Genomic DNA, 22714 nt, shown 5'->3' with positions numbered 1-22714 from the left:
GCAATGCATGTGAAAACGAGACAGGCTTTAATAAATAACGTCACACTGCCCTTTTGGTAGCCCCCAGTTTAAGAACAGCGCACACCATGATTTGTAACGGGATATGTGTTTACTGCAGGACGTTCACAAACATTTTACATATTCTATTTCCTCCCACTTCAGGTGTGTGTGTTTGTACCACTGTCTTTCTGACTTTCACTCCCAAGCCCACTTTCATTTTGCCAGTTTTACTTCCTGTTTGTTTTCTTTCTCAAAATGCGTGTTGTGTTTCACAGCGGGAAAGCTGAAAGCTTCCTTTTCAAAATCAAGACTTTATTAGCAATGTGATCAAAACACAGATACAGTATCCTATCCCACAATGCACTGTACACATTAAAATAAAAAAGCAGTCAAGTAGCACTTTAAAGACTAACAAAATAATTTATTAAGTGAGCTTTCGTGGGACAGGCCCCCTTCTTCGGATCATAGCCATACCAGAACAGCTGTTCTGTTCTGTTCTGTTCTGGCTATGGTCCGAAGAAGTGGGTCTGTCCCACGGAAGGTCACCTAATAAATTATTTTGTTAGTCTTTAAAGTGCTTCTTGACTGCTTTTTTGTTTTGATACTATATAGACTAACACGGCTCCTTCTCTGTTACTGCTACATATTAAAGGGAGACTTATCCGACATTGTGAGATCACATATCGTTTGCTATTTTGATACGAGTGGGTCATCATTCAGCTTTTAGATGTTCAAAAGTAATCTGGAAAGGCTCTTTTGCTTTGCAATGATAGCATTGGGAGCCACAAATTAAAGGACCACATGCGGCTCTGGAGCCACAGGTTGCAGACCTGTTATCACTGTTTCTAAAGACTAATTTTCCCCTTTCTTGCTTTTTTTTGGGATGTTACTACTGTATACAAGCCCATTGGATAGACAGCAATAACAATTCAAACTTGCCCAAGTCTTTCCGATGTATAAAACACCCTTCAACACTTTTCTGAACTCAAGAAATATATTAAAAAAAATCCTAATCTCTTTCTCAGCTGTGTCTGTCAGGGGAAAAGCAAACACATTAAAAGTGTTACTGCAAAGAAATTGAATCTCAGCTTAAAGTGCTTCCTCTGCTGGAATAAGGAATAATAAAACACTCCATAGGTCTCCTTTAAGGCCTTGGCCTGACATGTGCGTGAGGCAACCTTTGACATTTTTACTCTCTTGTGAAAAATGCTCCTCAGTGGCTCCCTCAGCCCTGCAGGGTGCCACAGACTTTGGCCCCGATTCTCTAAACTGGTGTGCAGAGGAAGATCTTGGCCCGTGATGCCCTGCTTGGGTCGAAGGGTTTATCTCGGTGGATCAGCCAGCCGGATGGGCCCTCCCGCTGCATCTCGAAACCCCACACTCATGGAGCAAGACCATCAATAACTCCAGGGGCCGGGCAGGGCTCCGGTTCCAAACTTCTCCACCTTGTCACTAGGACCAGGAGCCCCGCCGAAGCCCGAGGGTGAAGGCTCACGGGGCGCGGAGGTGTGGGTGAGTCTGACTCTGCTCCTTCTCCTGCAGCCGGGCTTGTCGGTGAGGCACCACCGGCCTCCTGCGTTTGCGGCGAGCCTGGAGCCCCAGCTCGGGGTGGGAACTCGCCCCGGCGGCGCGCTCCTGCAGCGGCGTGGGGCGCCGGGCCGGGCTCCGGGCCTTTCGGAGCACGTGGCCGGGCGGCTGCGCGGACGGGCTTCCCCGCCTCCAGCCCCGAGCGGCGCGGCGCGGCCTCACCTGCGGGGCGCGGGCGGGAGGCGGGGCTGGGGGCGGGGGCGGCGCGGCTGTGCCCTGCCTCCCCGCTCGCCGCCGCTCGCTCCCCGGCCGGCGCTGTCTCTCCTGCGCCTCCAAGATGAGCGGGCAGCGGCGGGGCGGCTGCCGGAGCGCGCTGGTAGGCGGGGGCCGGGCCGGGCCGGGCCGGGCGGGCTGCGGGCGGGAGCGTGTGAACCGAACCCCTGCGCACATCGCCAGCTGCTGCCCAACCCGAGTCGCGCTGCGCTGCGGCGCGGGCGCGTCCGGCTCGGCTCGGCTCGGGAGGTCACGGCCCCCCGCAGATCCAGGCTTTCGGCTTCCCAGCGTCTCTGCCAGAGCTGCCCCGCTCCTGCCGGCGGGCCCCGGCCGGGACCAGCGCTCCCCCCACGCCCGCGGGCTGCTCTGGGCGCCCCGGCCCGGGAGTGGGGCCACGGGCCCCTGGCGGGAGCCGGCCCCAGCGCGGGGCCGCTGCCCGTGGCCGGGAAGTTTAGCGCCGCGGCGTGAGGGGTGCCCGCTACTCCCGCAGCCCCGGGCAGGGCCCCTCCGCGCACCGAGTCCCCTGTCCGGCCGCTGCCGAACGGCGCGGCCCGGCCCGGGTCGGGGCCGGAGACCTGCCGGGGCGCCTCCCAGCTCTCCCCGGCCGCGGGCTGCTGCCTGTTCCCCGCGGTGCTGGGCGTGACGCCTCCGCCCCGCGCCGCGGCAGCGCTGCCCTTGGGCGCGGTGGTGGCGCGGCGGGGACGCGGAGCTTTGCCCGGGCCGGGTACGCGTGCAGCGCCGGGCGCGGGGGTGGTGGTCCTCCACGCGCGCAGCCAGCTCCCGGGGGGCAGCTTGCGGGGAGTCGGGAGCGCAGCGCCCCCTGCTGAGCCGGCCTGGGCACCCGCGTGAGCTGCTGCCTCAGCCGCTGAACGAGATCGAACACCCCCTCCCGGCTCCTTTAACGTGCGCCAAGTCGGCTGGTGTCCTGCTCAGGCGAGAAGGTCGCCTGGTAGAGAGGCGGACAGGCGGTAGTGGCCAGCTGCCTCTGTTTCCTATGGGCAGTTTTTTAGCTGCGCCAGCCACTGCTGCCCCTATCTTGGTAAGAATCTGCTTGTGTTGCTTTCCCCTCCTCTTTTCCTTTTCATGCATAAATAATAAAGGCTCCTCAGAAGGAAGAAAGGCGACAACTTGCCTTAATGGGCGAGTACCAAGCGCACAAGTGACTGGAACTCAGCGTACCAGGGAGCTGCGGGGAAAAGAACCAGCAGGGGACAGCTGCAGGAGGAGGGTTGCCTGGAGTTCTGGCTGGGTGCAGTGGTTGCCCTCAGAGCCTGGGATGCGCCTGATATTTACAGACAATTACAGGCCAGTCTGTGCCCAGAGGAGCCTTAGTTAGTGCTAAGGGAAAGCTGCGGGAGCTGCTAAAAGTTACCCTGCCTGATCTGTAAACACTGCTCTTCTGAAGTTGCTGCTGCTGCAGCTGCTAAATTCCCTGCACTGAAATCAGTCGCTCACCTTAATAATGGGACCCAGCGGCATCCCTGTCAGAGGTGCAACATGTTAAGCGACTGCTAAGTGTTGTGTTTGCAGACAGTGTGTGTGTGTGTCTGAAGACGGGAGGAACAATTTCTGAGGGTGACTGTGTTTGGCTTCTGACTGTTCAAACATAAATTGACTGTCACTTGAAATCCTTTGGGGCGGGGGGGGGGGGGGGGGGGAGTGAATCATGTCCCCAGACAGAGGTGCTTTTACCCCTTGAGGCTGGCTGATCTTTAGGTTTGTTGCGGCTGATGTTTCTGCTCCCTGCCTGGTGGTCCTCGGTCACTTCTGAGATGACTTTGCCTGACTTGACCTGGCCTGTCTTGGGTGACGGGGGCGGGGGGAGAGAGAAGTGTGTCTGTGGTGTATTTCCCAGGATGGGCATTCTCAGAGGGGGCCGGGGCTGCTGAGTTTGAATGCCATGGTATTCCGTAATGCTGAGTTCCAAGCGATGGCCGGGATGGGGGACCAGCCCCTGTGGGGAGGGGGGGTGTCTGCAGCCGGGCACCTGAAGCTGTTCTTAAAAAGACTGTACCTTCCCCTTTGGGGGCCAAGCCAGGGACTAGCACTAAGGCAAGGAAGGAAGGGGCTGTTTGGAAGAGCAGCCATTTAAGGCAGAGCTCTGCTCATTGTTGTTCAGTGATACAGGCTTAGGTCTGCATATTGTACTCATGTCACTGAACTCCTGGCTCCGGGGGATGGCCCACACTGCAAGCCTAGGGGCCAGGTGGCTGTCGGAGCTGCCTTCTGTGATATTTAAAACCCCCAAACCAACCCCGGGTTGCTTTGGCTCTGCATAGCAAGGCCTGAGTTGTCTGGATCCAGGGCTTCAGTTGGGTTGCTGAGCTGCGACTCGAGCCCATTGCTGCTCATGTCGCTCGCCAAGCTCCCAGCAGCTGTCTGAGCGGAATGGTTGTCAGCTGCACCGCGCTGGTGCTTTCGGTGCTGCGGGGCTACCTGCCAAGAACACAGCCGCGTGCGTGGCCCTAGGAGCTCCCTGGCTTGAGTTTGGAGTCTCCCAGGATTCTGATCATTGCTGCAGCTCGGCTGCGGGGGGTGGGTGGCGGGTGGCTGGGTGTGTGGCGCATCCTGCTTCCCAGCCAATGGTGTGAAGTTGGCTGTGTGGTGGTGTTCTTCCCCGAGAGCAGTTGTACGTCACGGCTTAATGAGAACTCGGGTTTAGTGTCATCTATTATAAATGAGCAACTCTGTTAGTCGCACTGATTAATGAGCAGAGTACACAGCAGGGAAGGAAACAAGTGACCTTATTGGGCCTTTTGTTTGTGGTGTTTACGTGGCTGCTGCATCGTGTGTGTAGTGACAGGGCTGTGTTGTGTTCCCAGGGATGCTGGGGAGGACTGGTTACTGGAGGAAAAACTCTAGCACTTGTGTGAATCTGAAATCTCCGTCTTGTGCTGCGTGCAGGGCCACGGTCGTCCGGCAAAGCAGCAGCCTCGCAAAGCAGAGTTCCCCTGGCTGGCCGGGACTCAGGAATGGAATGTCTCGGCTCTTTAATCTGATACCAGCTTCCTGTTTTCCCAAGTGCGGCTGTTAGCCGCGGAGAAAAGGAACTCCTCTGCCAGCGGCCAAGAGTGGGTTTCTGTCCCTCTCTGGCTGCGGAGGAGGAAGCAGAACAAGGCTGGAGCTGATGTGCGTTGCATCCAGGACAGCAATAGGACTGGAGCACTGCAGCCCTGCCTGCGCTGGGGCAGCTCTGGCATTGTCCACCGCTGCTGGGCTCCTGGGTCCCTCCCTGAGGCGCGAGAGGCGGGCTGGGGAGAGCAGCCCAGCTCTCCGTACCAGCTCCTCTTAGGAAGGAGACCAGAGAGAGACCCAGCTGAACACCACTGCTGGGCACGGGCCTCCCAACTCCGTTTCCTCCTGCTGGGTGGGGGTGGCCACCCCCAGTCTGGTGCCCCTTGTGTCCTGCCCCAGCTTCTCTCCTACCTCTTTTCTGGCCTGGCTCCTTCCGGCGTGTTTGCTGCTCGCACCCTGAACGCCAGAGGATTGGATCTGGGGGGGCTCTGTGAGGCTGGCAGTATGGAGTATGTGGCAGAACCACTGGCTTTACCTGCAAGCCTGGTGGGGGAGACTGGTCATGGGGCCCTGCAACCCTCCTTGGGGGCCCCCCCCCCCATCTGTCTCCCCAGCCTGGCCTGCTGCCCTGAGCACTGCAGATCTTTGTGCTGAAACAGGCACGTACCACAATGCTTGTGCAGGGAGACGCCGTCCCTGGGCCCCATGCAAAAGCAGGGCAAGCTAATCGCATACGGGGCTGCTTGTCCCTTGGGTCCCAGGCTGGGGTCCTCCTGCTGCCCCCAGTGATGCAGCCCTGCCCCAAAGTGACCAGTTCCCAAATCCCCAGGGCAGCTGGTCTCTGTGTGTGTTAAAATGGTCTGTGTCTAATCCTGGCTCGCTTGTCCCAGCGCCGTACCGGGCTGGGGGGTGCTGCATGCGCTCGGCCGGCCTATCGCAAGGGTCGCCTGCTTGCACTGCAGCTGCTCGAAGCTCCTCGTTGCTGCCCACGTCCCTGTTTTTTATCTCCCTCCGCAGCATGGGAGGCAGCCCCGTCCCTGGGGCGGAGGGGGGATGGCTCACAGCTGATGCTTCGTGGCCTCGCACAGAGCACGCCCAGCAATCCCTTCTATTCGGGGGCGCCATTCTGAACTGCAGCCGTGCTCAGGGTGAGCACTCCCTAGGGAGAGGAAGGGGCTATGGTCCCTGGGGGAGCACAGCCCCCCCCCCCCCCCCCCCCGGCCCCAGCCTGGGGGCCTGCAACCTGCCCAACCCTGGGGAATTTCGGGGCATGCTGCCAGGAGGAGCAGCTAGTGCTGCTGCAGAGTGCAGGGGAAACAGAAGCAGAGGCTCGTGAGGAGCGCTCTGTGGGCAAGGAGGAGGCCTGCCCCGTAAGCTCCCAGGAGAGTGCTTGGACAGCGGGTTGGAGCAGGAGAAAAGAGCCCCCCACCCCGAGTGCACAGTGTTGGGGCTGCATCCTGCCTGGCACGCAGTACTCTGCTGAGCTGCAGCCCCCCCCACCCCCCGACGCCCAGCTGTCTGCGTTCGCTGGGGTGAAAAGGGGAGGGGCTGCGGCCAGGTCACAGAGCCGGGAATTGAACCCTGGCGTTCCAGTCCTGCCCCTCGGCGGGGACCTGCAGCGGGCGTTTCGCAATGGGGCGGTGCCCTTCTCTGTGGTGCAGGAGGTGACGGGTTTGGCGAGTGGCTTTGCTCCAGGTCCCCCCAAGCCAGCCCGTTCTTGCTTGTGCTGGAGGATGCCTTGTGGGTCTCGGATGTGGCTGGGGTCCAGTCCCTCCCATGGGTCCGTCCTTCCTAGCGCTGCTGGTCGGAGGCATGGCCCAGCGACCCCATCCGGCAGTGGGCGCAGGCTGCGGCTCCGACCCTGCCCAGACGCGCGTGCGCTCTTGTGGAGGGGCGGGACAAGACCTGCCACTGACCCCCAGGGATGAGCAATGTGAAGGGAGCATGGCGGGTGGGCGGCATCTTCCCTCTCCTCATGCTGCCCTTCATGCCACGCTGTCTGTGCTCCCTGGCTGAGCGTCTCCAGGGGCAGGGCCGAGCAGCCGGGCCTCTGGGTTTAAACGACTTTCAGACTTCACCATCTCAAAGAATTAGTGAGGGCAGGAGGCCAGCGATTTCCCCCTTTGCAGGCCCCCTTTTGTGGCAAGCTCCTCTTTCTGCTCAAGGCTGCTTTTGCTTGCGGGGGGGGCGGGCAAGGAGCTCTGCCTGTTTCCCACCCCCCGAGTGTCACGCCCAGGGCATGCTCTGCAGGGCAGGGGGCCTCCGCTGATAAGGCAGGGCCCAAGGAGAGCTGATGGTAATGGCCAATGCAGAGGGGAAGATGTTGAGGCCGATGATCGATCTGTAAGCTGGGCATGCAGAGGCTCCGGCTGCATCTGGCTTGTCGGCCAAGCGGCCAGGCAATCTGGAGGATTGTTTGTAGCCAGGCTGCTCCCTCTCTGGCAATGGTGTGCGCCGTGGCACCCGAGGGAGCCTGGCTGCCAGAGCAGGGCGCTGGACGTGCCGAGCAGCATGTCAGTGCTGCTGCTTGTCGCTTCCCTGTGTGGCTATTTATGGGTGTGGAAGAGGTGTACGCGAGCAAAGGCGGCAGCTGCGTCCTGGTGCCAGCCGTTAGCGTGCCTCCGTCTGCACCCCGTTCCCCGGGACTGCGAGCATCCGGCACGGCCGGCTGTAGTGCCGAGCCAGGAGGAACCTCTGAATAGGCAGCGGATGTTACTTAAGGGAGCTGGAGAGTATTTATTATTTAAAACCGCGCTAACTAGGAGATGGCCGGAGGGAAAGACGTGCCCCGCATACCATTGCGAGCAACCCGGCTTAATAACCGGGTGTCGCTTCTCTCCCCAGCAGCTGCCGTTCTGGTGTCTGGCACCATAAACTGCTGCCAAGCGCTAGAAGGGACATAAAGCCGGGCTCTGCTTGAGGCATAGGGAAGGCACGCACTGGAAGCCTGGCCGGCGGAGGGGGTGTGCGTGCTCGGCCCAGCATTGTGCCGGTTTTGGGCCTGTTCTGGCAGTTTTCTCAGACAAAGCTCCTAGTGTTGAACTGGGACTCTTACACTCGTTGGGGAAGCGAATGGCCAAACACCCCATCTTCCCCCCAAAACCTCCAAGTGGTGCGAGGAAGTGGTACTATCTGGCAGCTCTTAAGGAGTCTGCTGAAGCTGCTCAGAGCACACGTGCCTCTATGGGAAGCATGAGCGCTGGGCGTGAAAATGGCTCAGCAGCTGAGAGCGGAAGTCAGGAGCCCAGTGGGCTGTAAGTTTCTTATCAGTGAGACCAGGGCGAAAGCGATTGCCAGTGTGGCTTGAGATGCTCGTCTGACGGGGCTACCCCAGTAGGACTCATGCTGAATAGTCAGCTGAATCGGGAGGTCTGTTTCATTTTTTTCCCTCATTTTACAGCCCCACTAACTACACCACCTCGGGGTAGAGGCCTAAGAAAATTTCATTTGAATCTAGTTTTGAGTGAGTTGCGCAAACCAAACGCCAGAGTCTTTGCTCCTGGTAGCAAGCAGGGGCTGTTGTAATGCCAAGTGTCAGCACCAGCGTAATACATTCAGTGCTGGGAGAGAAGCTGTGTGGAAGTAAACAGAAAAGCTGCCGGGTGCGTGCAGCCTCTTTCAACAGCAGGTCCGAGGCACCGGGGACTCGGTTGGTGTCTGTTATTTGGGGAGAAGCAGTGTGTGTGAACTGTGTCCCCCAGTAGATCTGGTTGCGGACCTGGGCTGATTAAGATGAGTAGGCAGCGGCGGGCGGGTTAATTATGCTCAAGGACCCGAAACACGGGGTGCTTCGGAGGCTGTGCAGAGTGCGACTTGAGCTGTGACGTTAGCACCTGTTGGCATGAAGCAATTAACCTGCCTTGTGGCAGAAGGGCCCTTGGAGCCGGGACTGAGGTGGGTGCTCTGTTACGAACCTGGCTGTGGTGTTGGCTGTGTCCGGGGGGGAGGGACAGGCTTGAGGACCTCGGCTTGCTGCTGCATTGCATTGCATTGCATTAGAATGCAGGTTAGCCAGCGCCGGGAGGGACAAGCTGGCTGTTTCCAAAGGGGTTGGCCTCAGCTCCCTTTGAGCAGTGCCATTGGAGGTCGTAGGAGCTGAGTTGCACTGATGGCCTCTGAACTGTCTCCTCCCCGGAGAGCCGGTGCCTTGTGGTTACTGTCCTGCTGCCTGGCGCTGGGTGCGAGGCAGCGCCAAGGAGCTGAAGCAGCACTAGGCACTGCAGGGCGCAGAAGGGAATGGGTCTGACTGGGGCACCCTTCTGGGCCAGCAGGCTGCTCCCAGCCGGCAGAAGGTGCTCTAAACCGTCCACTGCCCAGGAGCAGGAGGACGCCAGAGGCTTGGAGCGCAGCCTGGCGCTGGGAGGTGCAGGGAAAGCTGAACTCTCAGTAGCTGGAGGGCCAGGACAAGCAGGGAAACAGCTGGGTGCTTGTTGCACGAGCATGGCTAGCAACTGGGGGGAGGTCCCCTTGCACCTCCGTGCTGCCTCTAGGGCTGGGCTAGGGACGGCTGGTTTCTCTCGCACTGTGGACCTGAGAGTCTCTGCACCTGCTATTTCTGCAGCCTAGAAAAGCATCCTCTGTTCCCTGCAGGACGTGAGCACTAACGGGAGCCCCCAAAGCAGGGGTCTATGGAGCCCAGTGCCCAGAGTACCTGCCAGTGTTCCCTGTGAGCTGAGCGCTTGGGCGGCCCCCAGGAGAGATTCAGGTGCTGCCCAGCTGATTAGCAGAGCTCCCACAGCCACAGGCAGCCTGTGTTTCTACTGGTGGTGCACAGCCGCACATGCCTTTGTGCATGTTAACAACATTTATTCCACCCAGGGATGGAAAAAAATTAGAGGGATCCCTGGGGGAGAGACCCTAACGCTGCTGCTGCTCCGCTCCTGCAAATGCTGGGGAGTGGATCCCGGAGGTGCAGGGCCTGGGGGAGCAATCCTGTCCTCTCCTGTGTTCCTTCTGCCAGGTGGGGATGCCAGCTGCAAGTCACGTGCAGGGACTGCTTAGAATAACCACACTCAGCGGCTCACGCTGACATGGGGCTACAAATCCAACGTCTTTATTGTGCAAAGCCAACCAGCTAGTGAATGAGCAACGGCCAAGTTACCCGACACGCTAGGCCCCCGAGCTGGAAAGCCCCCTGTCCAGCGAGGTTACAGTGGGAATGGAGAGGCTGGGATCCTGGGATCCTCCCTTCACCCTCAGCACAATACCACCTAGGCTGCTGCAAGACTCTCTCCCGCACCGACCCCTGGGCTCCAGAGTCCCTCCCCGGGGGCCGGTTATGCTTGTGCCTCTTGGCAGCTGCATAGGAGAGGGCCAGTCCGGGCCAGCCACAGCAAAGGTTCCTGCAGCGTGGGTACTGGGCTGCCACGTCTGGAAGCAGCAAGCAGTGGCGGAACCAGGTCCTTGCACTTGGGTGTGTGTTGATGGCGTTTATAATGCAGCCCAGGATGCGTGAGATGTTGCCGCAGAAGAAATCCAGAAACTGAGATGTTGCTGAGATTTATTGGCGTAAAAGCCTTTTATTTATCCGAAAGCATCTGACACGGACTTAAAACTGGCACTTGACTGTCTCTGGAATTCGGCCGGCGTAGCGTTCCCACACGTTGGCTGTCTCCTGAACGTTCGGTGTAAACACCGAGAGCTCATTTGGAGGACGTGCCTGCGGCGGCGGAGGAGGACTTCTCTGGGTGCATTAGTGCCGGCGCATCGTGCTCTCGTCTTCCCGTGCCTTTGCAAATTGAATCCAGAGTCTGATGGATTGGAAGCCAGAGTGGAACCCTTTCTCCAGGGATTTGAACACTGCTGTGTGTGAACGTGGGCCTGCTTGTGCTGCATGCTGACGCCTCAATCTGCAATTCGCTCTCCAGCTTCGTTTTTCTCTTGCAAGACCCTGTCCTTCAGGAGCGGGCTGGGGACAAGCCAGAAACGATTCCGTTTCCTTAGCAAACTGGCCCTGATTTCTCCGGGTGTGGGCTTGGTGTTATGATGGGTGGGGAGCAAGTGCTCCAAGACATGATTTTGCTCCCATCAGAGATGCCTCCAGAAGTGTGCTCTGGCTTTCCTGGGAGGTTTTCCCTGGCTGCTGATGGTCCAGTCTCGCTCCCACGTGCTGGGGGCTTTAGCACACACGTAGGAAGGGACCGTCTGGGATTGTGTGTGTCATCTTGCAGACATGTGGGGAGGATCCTGCTCTGTCCCACTCTACCTCCTGCTCCTTTGCAGGCAGCGTTACTGTTCCGGGTCGATTTGTGTTTAGCCAGCTGGGAGCCAGGCCTTGCCCAAGCTGTCTCCTGAGACGGTGGTTCTAGCTCTGCATCCCAAACTTGCTTTCTTCCTCCTCCCCCTCCCCGCAGAGCTTGGCCGTTTCGTCATGAGCATCCTGATTTCTGCCCCCGCAGCACCTCTCGTCTCCTCCAGCAAGACACCCTCTGCTGGATCCCCAGGTGGGGCTTTTCGGCTCCTGCCCCCTAACTCCACTCGTGCCTGACTTCTCTGAGCCCCGCAAATGTGCTCACATCCCCAAGTCCCCGTCCTTGACCCCCTGGCTCTCCAGCTGCTGCCTCCTCCCCAGTGCCTTTCAGCCATCTGAATAAGGCGCCCGCTGCTGCTGCTCTGCTCTTCAGCCTTCACTTTCCCTGAAAATACCCTCCCACGGTCACCTCCTGGGGACTGGCTGTGTCCATGGGTCCCTCCCTGCTCTGCGCTCTGAGCCTCAGCTGTTCCTTGGAGCTCCTTTGTCAGCATCTCTGGGTCTGCCGCCTCCAGTCAGTTGCCAGCCCTGTCTCCCTCTCCTCTCCTGTGCAGACCCAAACCACCCTCCCAGCCCTTGTCCTCCTGCAGCCCGGTGCATCGGCTCTGTGTCCTGTCCTGACTCCTTGCATGACCACGCGCCCCGATTTCCGGAGCTGGTTTTGTGTCGGCACCTCTTGCCCTCAGCCCTCTTGTGATTTCTCGCTTGTGCTCTCTGGCCACCTCTGATGCGTTGTCTGTGCCAGGGGCTGCCGCCTTCTGGCACCATTGCTAACTGTGATCTACCCCAACCCAAATGGCTTGGCTGCTGCTCACCTCCACTGGCGCAAACACCTCTTCCAGGCCACCCTGCTGCTCTGCTCACCTCATCTCACCTCCTTCCTCCCGTCCCATCCCCAGCGCTGCTGCTCAAGTCGCATCCTCAGGGGGCCTCACACCCCACTTCAGATCCATCCAGCAGCTCCTCAGGCCCAGCCCATGTCTTTGGTCTTCCTTCTCGTTCCCTTTGCTCTATGCAGCCCCCACGGCTTGCTGCTCCCTTGGTGTCCCCTGCTCACCCTCAGCTCCCCGGTGCAAGCCCATCCTCGCAGGACACTTCCTGCAGTCCCTTCAGCCGGGCTCTCTGGGAAATGGTCTGCCATTCCTAGGGGCAGTGCCGGCCATGTTCTGAGCTCCCGGGGGTAGGTGCTGCACCCCCTCACCTGCTCTCCCAGCATGGCGCCCCTCGGCACGAATGCAGCACCGAAGGCTGGGCAGGACGGCGGAGCAGCCCTCCCTTTGCTCACGTGCTGGGAAATAGGCTGCATAGGAGCCTGTGTGTGTTTGGCACAGCAGCTGCCCTGCAGGTTGGGGGTCCTGCCTCTTCAAAGGGGTCCCAGCCGACTGGCCATGGCTGGATGCCCACAGCCAGTGTCCTTAGCCTGGGCCAGCTGTGCAGGGACAGAACAAGTGTGGCAACCCAGTCCCGCCCCACACCGCTGCATTCAGCGTGGCCGGAGACCGCAGGTGCCTCACTGCCACTTCCCAGGGCTGCCTGAGCCGTGCTGAACACCAGCAGGGACACCTGGGAGAACTGAGATCTTTGTAACCCTCCCTGGAAAGAGCTGCGTCAGTGTGAGGAGCTGCTGCCACTGCGGTGGAGATCCTGTGCTCCCGCCCGGCCTCACCTTTACTGCCCCACGTCCTGGTGTGGTGAAGGAAATAACACCTCCTCCTTTAATTCCCCTTAGCTCCTGTGAGTCCAAGTCATTTAATCAGCACTTGAGCTAATGAATAATTATCAATCAACATTATCCTTTCAGTCATTAGGAGGTGATTATAACAAGTCTCTGTAGCTGGGTGATTAGAGGTAAGGTAATGCTCAGCCGTTTGCATGCTCCCATCAGCTGCGGTTCTGCAGGTTCCTGAAGCCGACACGAGGGCTGATGGGAGCCCCGTGGCTGGCATGCCCTTGTGGGGCTGTGATGACGTGGCAGACCTCAGGAGGAAAGCCAGCGTGGTTTGTTAAGGTCACCAAACCACACAGAGAGAATCCCAGCCCTAGTTTATACAGGTTTGGGGACTCATATTTGTTGCCTGTGTGCAGATTCTGTCTCTTGCGGCTTCCTGTTTCAATCTCATTTTTTTCTGCCTCTTTTCTTCCTCTCATCCCCCGTCGCCTCTCTGGAGTGGGAGTGGTAACCATGGCACCTTGAGTCAGTAACCCTGGTTCTGGTTTGGTGTGTGCCCAGCCGTTTGTGGCCGTGGGCATGTCACTTAATTTTCTGTTGCTCGGTTTTTTCATGAGGCCTATGAGGCCCAGTCACTGTAGCAAGCAAACTAGCCCCCGGAGGAATTGAGGCTGTGTCAGTCGTATAGGTCCGTACAGTGCTTTGCGATCCTCAGATGAGAGGCATTATGTACTGTGGCTAGGTGTGACGTAGTGGAGGATGGGTGTGTGTGTGGGGGGGTGCTCACAGGGGGTGTGGGTCTCCTGCTGAGGGTGACCAGGTGACACCTCTGGACTGCAGACAAAGGGGGAGGTGGAGCCTGAGGGGTTTGAATGGGAACTGGGAGTTGGGAAGCAGTTAGTCTGGGCTAGGGGAGGGAGAGACAAAGGAGGGGGCAAGGCCCTGGCTTGGGGGTCCCCTTGGGTTCTCCTCTCCCCCACATGGATGGGACTGGCTGTCCCTGCCTGCTTACTGCCTCCTCTGTAAGACGCTGTGACCTGTTGGCTAATAAACCTGCTGTTTTCCTGCTGAGTGAGAGTCACTCCTGACTTGGTTTGGGTCCCTCGCTTCTGCCCCAGGACTGTAGGGTCTGGGCTGTGGCTACCCCTGCTGTGGCTGGTTGTCTTCCCTCCTCTCTGACTTCCAGGGCTGTGGGTCTGGCTGGTGGAGGGGAGCACCGCCACTCCTCCCTCCCCAGCTGTCTTATGGGCGCTCTCCCGACCCCTGATCAGCTTTTGGCTTCTTCCTTCTGTCCCTCACCGTGTGTGTGTCAGCTCCTCCACGGCCTCTCCTGGCTCCGTTTGCCTGGGCTGCTTTTAAGCCTGCCACAGTCAGATCAGCTGGCTCCCCTTAATTGATTACCTGCTGCCACACCCTGTTGCCTCCGCAGGAGAGGTTAACTAGCTCTTTCTGCTCCTCTCCCTAGCCCAGGCTGGGTCCTGAGCTGCTTTGCGCTTGGGGCCTGCTGACCTGATCCTGTTACAACACATACAAACTGTTCTGCACCATGCCACTGAGGGGCTGCTGGGCATTTCCTCCCCTGGGCACAGCCAAGCACCAAGCGCTCTGACAGTGCTGGGCTGCGAAGGGAGCTCTGTAGTGTATGCTGGATGGCAGGCGACTGAACTGATTTCAGCTCCTGCTCTTTGGCAAATATTTCATTCAGCCCTTTGCTGCTGGCAGATTCTCCTATTGCAGTGTGAGAAACATGCCCCCATGCTTTGTGTAGCAAATAGAGACACAGTGTCTCTCAAGGGGAGACTATGCCTGTGTATACACTGCTTTTTTCCCCTCTTGTGAGCTGGTGCTAGGCCCTGTGATTATTCCAGTGATCTTCCGCTGTTCGGTGCAACGCACTCAAAATGCAAGAGGGAAAGCATTTATTTTTCTTTCTGCTCATTAAAGGAAGACCCCAGTGTAATAGACGAAGCGTTCTTCCACGGTACGCCTCAGCAGAGAGATGGCCAATCAGTGAGAGCTGTCCCTCCTGCTCTGTTAGGTCGCAGGGGAAAGCTGCCTCGTGTGTAGATAAATTACCGTTATAATTAACTGCCGCATGTCTGGAACTGCGCAGAAGGAAGGCTGGGCTGCTGCTGGAAAAAGAGAGATGCTGTAGCCTCTGTCTGCTGCCAATACTCTTCCGACCCAGGCCTTGGAAGAAAATGATTTCTGATTGTGTCAGCCATCCGGGCAGAGGGGCCGCTGAGCAAGAGCAGTAGCAAAGGGCTACGAGTGGAGCAATGTAAGGGGCAGCGAAAAGTGGCCTGTGGCTGGATTATCTGGCCTGGGATGCGTAATGGGCGACTACCTTGTGAGGCCAGAGGGAAGTGCTGGGATCTAAGGGGTTACGCCAGGAATTAGCCCTTCCAGCCTTGGGGTGCCCCCTGGGGACAGGTGTCTAGTCCTGAGTTTACCTGCAGGTCCCAGGTTCCTTCTGGCCCCTGGTGCCCTGTCATAGAATTATAGAATTCTCGGGCTGGAAGGGACCTCAGGAGGTCATTGAGTCCAGCCCCCGGCCCAAAGCAGGATCAGCCCCGACTAAATCATCCCACCCAGGACTATGACAAGCTGGAATTTACAAACCTCTAGGGATGGAGATTCCACCGCCTCTCTAGGTAATGCATTCAAGTGCCTCACCACCCTCCGATGAAGTAACTTTTCCTAATATCCAACCTACACCTCTACCTCTGTAACTTCAGACCATTGCTCCTTGTTCTGCTGTCTGACACCACTGGGAACAGTCTCTCTCCATCCTCTTTAGAGCCCCCTTCAGGAAGCTGAAGGCTGCTATCAAATCCCCCTCAGTCTTCTCTTCTGCAAACTAAATAAGCTCAAATCTCTCAGCTTCTCCTCGGAGGCCATGTGCTCCAGCTCAGTCATCGTTTTTGTTGCCCTCTGCTGACCCCACTCCAGTGCATCCACATCCTTTCTGTAGTGGGGGGCCCAGAACTGGACCCAGTACTCCAGAGGGGGTCTCACCAGTGCCGAGTAGAGGGGAATAACAACTTCTCTAGATCTGCTGGAAATGCTTTTCCCCAACGCACCCCACTATGCTGTTAGCCTTCTTGGCTACAAGGGCGCACTTGACTCGTATCCAGCCTCTCATCCACTGTAATCCCCAGGTCCTTTTCTGCTGCACTGCTACTTAGCCAGTTGGTCCCCAGCCTGTAACAGTGCTTGGGATTCTTCCTTCCCAAGTGCAGGACTCTGCACTTCTTCTTGTTGAACCGCATCAGATTTCTTTTGGCCCAATCCTCCAATTTGTCTCGATCACCTTGGACCCCATCCCTACCCTCCAGCGTATCTACCTGACCCCCTAGCTTAGCATCATCTGCAGATTGGCTGAGTGTGCAATCCATCCCTCATCCAGATCATTAGCAAAGATATTGAACAATACCGGCCCTAGAACCGATCCTTGGGGCGAGCCACTTGAAACCTCCCACCAACAAAACATTGAGCCATGGGGCAATACCTGTGTGGCCTGTCTGTGGCCTGTCAAGCCAGCTTTCTATCCATCCTACAGTCCATGTGTCCAGTCCCTGCTCCCTTAACTTATGGGCAAAAACGTTGTGAGACACTGTATCAAAAGCTTTGCCTTATCCCTTCTAGTCCTGTGAGTCTGCGATTAAGAACACTACCTAAGACCTGATTGTTACTGTACTGTAATTACAGAACAATAAATGTGGCTCTTGGTTTCCCATTGGTGGCTGCTCCCTCTTCCCCCTTTCCGAGTTCGTGTAAACAGATCTGGATCCCAGTGACTGCTGCGACCGTGGAAGAGAGGCTTAATTCTTGGACTCCGAGTGCTGTCTCCGGTAGAGTGCCCCTCAACCAGCCAAACCTGCCAGGCAGCAAACAAGCTGGTTTCAGCCCTGGGAAGGGCTGAGTGCTGCTTTTCATACTGCGTGCTGGAGCCTGGGCTGTGGCTGGCAATCGCTCCGGCTGGGCCATGGGGCTGCATAAAATCCTTCGGGGCAGCAATGAGGGAGGGGTATCTGTTCCCGGGGACCGACATGGGGAAGAGGTGCTGGGGCTGATAGGGAAGGGAAGAGGTGTTTCGCTTAAATATTTGGGGAAATGGCTTGTCCTGATGCAACCGAGTGATACTTGTGCTCTGTGCTGGAGATCAGAGGCCAGAGCCAAGGTCTTGCAACCAGCGGTCCCTGTAAGCTGAGCACTTGGGTGGCCACCCAGGAGAGCTACAAATGCTGTGCAGCTGATTAGCAGCGCACCCTGAGTGCCCACAGCTGGCAGCACGTGGCCCCAAGATTGCACCAGTGGTGCACATTTGCACCTTCTTCGGTGAATGTCACAACATTTATTCTGCACATGGATGGAAACTTGCTGATGCCCTAAAGGGGCTGAGGACAAGAACGTGTGCGACTGTCAGCTCTGTGCGTCATTCCACCGTGAGGCATCCGTCAGAAGTGCCTGAGCTGGAGCCACCAGGATTTGAGCAGGGCCAGGACGGCCTCGATTGGAGGGTGCCAGAGGTGCTCCCAAGCAGAGCCCTGTACAGCAACCCCGCTTTCCTCTCTGAGTCCCAGCAAAGAGGTCAGGCGGGGTCTGGTGCTGGGTGGAGGAGGCCTGGTTGTGACATCACAGCACCCTTGGACTCCAGCAGTTCCTGGCCGGCTGCTCGCCCTCTGGGGTCCTGGCTGTTTGGGTGCTGTGGATGTTCCATAAAGGATTTACAAGGAGCTATTCTTCTGCAAGTTTGCAGAGGGGACATCAGAATTGGAATGCATTTACAAACTAGATATGTTTAACCTGGGCCTGAGGAGGGATCTCCTCTCTCTTATGCATTACGAGGGCGATTCCCCGACCTTTGATAGTCAGAGGAATGGGACACATCCTCTTTAATTTGCTTCATCAACTGGTCCTACTAGTGACCAGCAACCCTTCCTCCCCCTCCCCATATAAACCCTAGACTGTGGTTTTCCACTTCATCTGTGTTCTAAGCATCAGCCCTGGTGTACGGTGCACTAGGGATCCTCCTTTAAAACCTATACATCATAAAAATATACTTCTCTCCCCAGTATGGCCTAATGTAATCAGACTGCGCAAATAGGAGTAGCAGCAGATGGTTAAATATTAGGCAACGTTTTTTTTTTTATTGACGTGATCCTTTGCCACTGCAAATTTTCCAACCCAGAAGGCTATGACTCTTCATTTCACAGTGGGTGAATAGGAGACAGCTGCAGAGGGAAAGGTTTCATGTCATTGTCAGAACAAATACCTTAATCGATAGATTAAATATGAGTAGCTGTTTAGAAGGATGGGAAATGCTTAACCCCAGGGCAAAGGGAGGGGAAGTGAGCGTGGAGCATCATGGACAGAGAGAATTCTGGGCAAGGCAGAAATATGGAGCGACTACCGGAGAGGTTGTGACCTTTCATGCGGCACAGGTATTTTGCATATGGAGAAGCCTGAAAAGGTTGAGGTGTTTCTCGAGGGCAGGGACGCAGGCAGAGCTGCTCAACAAATGCAGAGGTGTTCTCCAGAAGGAACTAAACAAAACAAGTCACTTGTCCTGGTCTGTCAGTCATCGTGGGAAGCTAGAGTATTCTCTGCTTTCCGCCCGCAGCGTGAAAACGAGCAATCTGCGACAGAGTGCAGACTGCCTGGGGCGAGAGGCAGGCAGGCACGCTGAGGCCAGTGGCCCTTGGTGTGCTGGCTCCAGAGGCAGCCACGAGAGGCCACAGCAGAGATGGGACTGTTAGGACATATGGCATCAGAATGGCCTGGTTCTGCCCCCTTGAGGAAACTGGGCTACCATAGCTGGTCGGGGGGAGGGCGGAGGCGAGGCACTCTGCTAGGCTGGGGCCTTGTGTTGGAAGAGGGGGAGCACAGACCCTCCTGGAGTTTGGAGGGGCCATCTCCAGGTCTTGGAGTAGAGGTACATGGACTGTGCCAGTCGCAGAAAGCCTGGATAGGGAGGTGTGGGAGACGGGTCCTGGAACCTGCCTTTAGGTTGCTAGGGAAGAGAGGGTTCTGTGGCAGGTGTAGGAGTCCAGGCTAGGGTGGTGGATGGGCGGGGTTCACCGCAGGTACTGGGGATCTCTGGTGGGGGAAGGGAGAGTCTCTACAGAAGCGGGTGGGTTACCTACACAACAAACGCTGAGCCGGGCAGCTGAGGTGCCCAGCAATGTTCCCTGTAATCTTTTTTTTCCATCCATGCGCAGAATAAATTTTGTCAGGGGCACCAACGCAATTGGTATTTTGCTGCGTGGATGTCACTGGAGCTAACTGGAAAATACCCCTGGCCAAAAATGTAACTGTAGAGGTCTGTAGACCAGCACAAGAAGATAGTGACTCAATGGGGCAAACTCGAATGCTGAGCAAGGGCAAGGGGGCCTGAGATGACAGGGTGGAATGACAAAGATCCATGGGATGGTGAGGACACCCGGGTGGCAGATGACAGAGCAAGGAGGAATGGTCTCAGGCTGCGGTGCAGGAGATTGAGGTTGGATGTTTTCCCTAGGAGGGTGGTGGAGCACTGGAATGCTGGGGAGGAGGTGGGATCTCCATCCCTAGAGGTTTTTAAGGCCCAGCGTGACAAAGCCCTGCCTGGGATGATGGAGTTGATGTTGGCCCTGCTTTGAGCAGGGGGGCTGGACTAGAGGACCTCATCAGGGCTCTTCCAATCCTCATCTTCCCATATTCTTTGAAAGCCGGTTAATGTGCTAAGTCTGTCTCTCTCTGACCCAGAGACAGCGTGTGAGATCCTGGAAGTGGGAGAGCATCATTGACTTGGAAGACGTCCTAGTCTCTAATGAACTAGAACTTCTAAGTGGAGAGAGCCATGCTGAGAAATTGAGAATAACTGGTATCCAAACTCACTCGAATACAAAGGGACTTGACTTGACTTGAACCCCAGCACTCCAGGTGGAGCATAGGTCATCTACATACGAAGATGCTACCCAAGTTATATTGCCGATCTCTCTCTCAATCCAGAGTGCCTAGTGCTGTCAGAGTTCAAAGAGGCAACTAAGTCTAATAAAACAGTAATCATGGGTGGCAGTTCGAGTGTTAAGTGGCCAGATGTCATGATCACGCGTAATTTAGAGAAGCAATTGCTTGAGAACTGGAGCAATTGCTTCCTGCACTGGGCTGGTTTTACAGCACAAAGGAGAGAGGCTATCTGAAGACAGCTCTCCAGAGACACAATTAAAACCACCCAGAATAGCACGAGCAGCAGCCCAAGGTCAAGAGACCCTTTGGGGAGCTTAGCAGAATCAAGGCCATGAGAGAATGGGTGGGTCACCAGAGTAAAGGGCAAAATTAAGGAGGAGAAGGATGTTGTGTAGAAGCTAAATGATTTTTTTTTTCCATCAGTCAAGAGGATGTTACCTAAAGTTGAGCTATGGCAGACAGCAAGGTGCTGGATCAAATGGATAAATTAAACAGCAGCGGATGATCAGGGTCCTGTGACTGCTGTCAGCCATTCTGGAGGAATTCAGAACTGAATTTTCTGAGCTGCCAAAAGATCACATAATCTCTCATTAAATTCAGCTGCTCCCGGGAGCAAAACCTCATTGACTTTATCTTTAATTTAAAAAAAAAAAAAGAGAGAGAGAGATCGAGAAAGGGATTGTGGGAATTAAGTTTTTTTTTTTTTTTCTGGTGCCAAGAAAATTAGTAGCGAAAATAATTAAAACTAGAGGTGGAGAGTAGCTCACTGAGTAGGGATGTCTAAGCAGGAGGAAACCTAGGCCTGTCTAGTGTATGATCCTCCTGAGCATTTCAGTGGAATGGCAGTGGGGAAGGGACTGAGGCAACTTCTTGGGGTTTTTAAACTCTTCATCCGAGTCCACAGGCTATTAAGGAGACTTGGAGTCCTGGGGTGGAAAGTAAAGTTTTATCATGAGTTAGAAATGAATGATGCGTCAGAAAACAGAGGTGGTGTGCTCACACGCAGGTGCAGACGGGCGCATACCCTTTTCAACACTGCCGTGGGTTTTTTCCCTTCTAGGTTTCCATTCTGAGCGTGGTGGCATGGGTGTAGTAATCACACACGCTTATGCCAGCACACATGCTAAAAGGACATCACTAAGGTGCAAAGTCACTCACGCCAGAGTTATGAAATGCCATCGTTAAGGTGGCTTGTCTAACATTAATTTGGCTTTCTTGTGTGTGTGCTTTGTGACAGATTTTAATTGTGCTCCCCTGCTATTTGCGTCCCAGGCCCTCTGCCTCAGTCAGTGCACAGGATGGATCTGCTCTGGGAATGCATCAGGGTTGGGCAATGAACGAGGCTGTTGTCTGTAGGAGCTGTGCTGCCTTTGTTTTAGAAGCTGGAAGGTGTGCAGAGAAAGAGGCAGGGGACTGCAGGAAGAGAGAGGCAGTCTCCTGGAGAAATGGACTGTATCTCTCCTGCCCCAAGGCCGGGGGACTTGAGCGTCTCAGATTTTTAACACAGGCAAAACATAGTTTTGCTCAGCCTTGTTCTTGGGGATAGCTGACCTATTTTGGCTTAAATTAAAATCTATGCGCTTGAGGCAGACATCCAGTTTAGAGAATTTGGGCCCAAGCGGTAAAAGTTACAAGTGGCAAAGTTATAAGCAGTTGGAAACTGCCATGTCACCTTAACGATAGGTGGTTCTTCCGGACCTGCCTTTAATTATCTGCAAAACAATTTGACTAGTGAGATTGCAAAACTTGCGGAACACACGATTATTTTTATTACTCAGCTCTAGAGAAGATTGGGGAATTGCAGAGGAAACTTACAGTGAGTGGCAAGCCAGTAGCAAGTGAAATGCTGCATGGACAAATGCAAGAGAGAATGTGCGCTGGCAGGGAGAGTGATCAGTTTATGCACCTAGGAGGGTTCTCAATTAACCGTAACCACTTAGGCATGCAAGAGTACACTGGTCAATAAAACTGCTGCTCAGTATGCAAAAGGCATCATTAACCTGCGGAACTCACTACCACAGGATAGCACTGAAGCCAAGCACTTAGGAAGATTACATTTGTGTGTGGGTAAAGAGATCACCCACATCTGTGCTAGGCAGGATCTTTATCGAATGTTGACTACCTTCGTGCTTCGGGGCAGAAATTAACACCAAGTCAGCAGGCTCGTGTGGGCAAGACCCGGTAGGAGCCGGGGGAGGTGTTCTGAAGTGGGGTGTGTCTGGGAGGGTTCCAAAAGGGTAGAAGTGGGTGAGAAGTCAAAATAATTGTGCGTTTGTTGCAAGTTTTCCCTGCCCGCAACTCAGCTCTTTTTGTAGCTAATTGAAGGCAGGGCTGGTAGCACCCCCACCCCTCGGCCAATGACTCCCGCTACCCAGCGAAGCGTGGCGAATTCTGAGACTAGGCCGCCAGAACACAGAGCCTGTAGAAGAGTCGCCCTTTAAACAGCCAGTCTTGCTCAGTCTGACTCAAGTGGAGCCGGGGCACCACTGTAAAAGCTGCTCTCCCATCTGTAGTGTGTCAGTGTCGCATTCAGCCACGTTTCTGCTGTCTTTGTCCTCCTTTATTTGGCACCCTTTGAGTTTCCCCCCCTCCCTTGCGGTTTGAATGGAGCTGAAATTAACACAGCTGCTTTTGTGCCTCAGCATGAACAACTCCTTGCCATCAGTGTTGTTTTTGTCCTGCCCCGGCTGCTTTGTCGTGGCGCTGGTGGGCCAGCGTGCCGGTGAGCAGAAACTGCTCCGTCTGCATCCGGGCACTGCTCAGAAGAGCAGAATCGGCCTCTTCCCTTGGGAGAAAATGGGTTACGAGAGGGGGGAAGTGGGTAAGGAGAGGTCTTGGTTCACACCGACCTGCCGACAAGGAGCTCCAGAGAGAGGGTTGTTGCTTCAGAGGTGAAGGGTTCTACCAGGCTGGAACAGGTCCTGGCAACTGGGATTTGAACCGGACCCGTGAGGTCAGAACCAGGACCCGTTCACTGCAGTGAATGAAAATCTAGCCAGTGACTGCCCTGGCAGGTGCTCTGCACT

General features: G+C 56.1%; 1 protein-coding gene across 1 annotated transcript in view; it reads left to right on the top strand.

Moving 5' to 3' along the window:
- The first annotated feature begins 1767 nt into the window (after window positions 1–1767).
- Window positions 1768–22714, top strand: part of MID2 (midline 2) — a 205704-nt gene continuing 184757 nt past the window's right edge. The window contains exon 1 of the mRNA XM_075007991.1: window positions 1768–1903. The gene's annotated coding sequence lies outside the window, so the exon portion shown is untranslated. The remainder of the gene's footprint in view (window positions 1904–22714) is intronic.

The sequence above is a fragment of the Carettochelys insculpta genome, chromosome 13 (assembly GCF_033958435.1).
Source record: "Carettochelys insculpta isolate YL-2023 chromosome 13, ASM3395843v1, whole genome shotgun sequence".
In the NCBI taxonomy this organism is placed as follows: Eukaryota; Metazoa; Chordata; order Testudines; family Carettochelyidae; genus Carettochelys; species Carettochelys insculpta.
The sequence above is the reverse complement of the archived record's forward strand: the minus strand, read 5'-3'. Positions and strand labels throughout refer to the sequence as shown.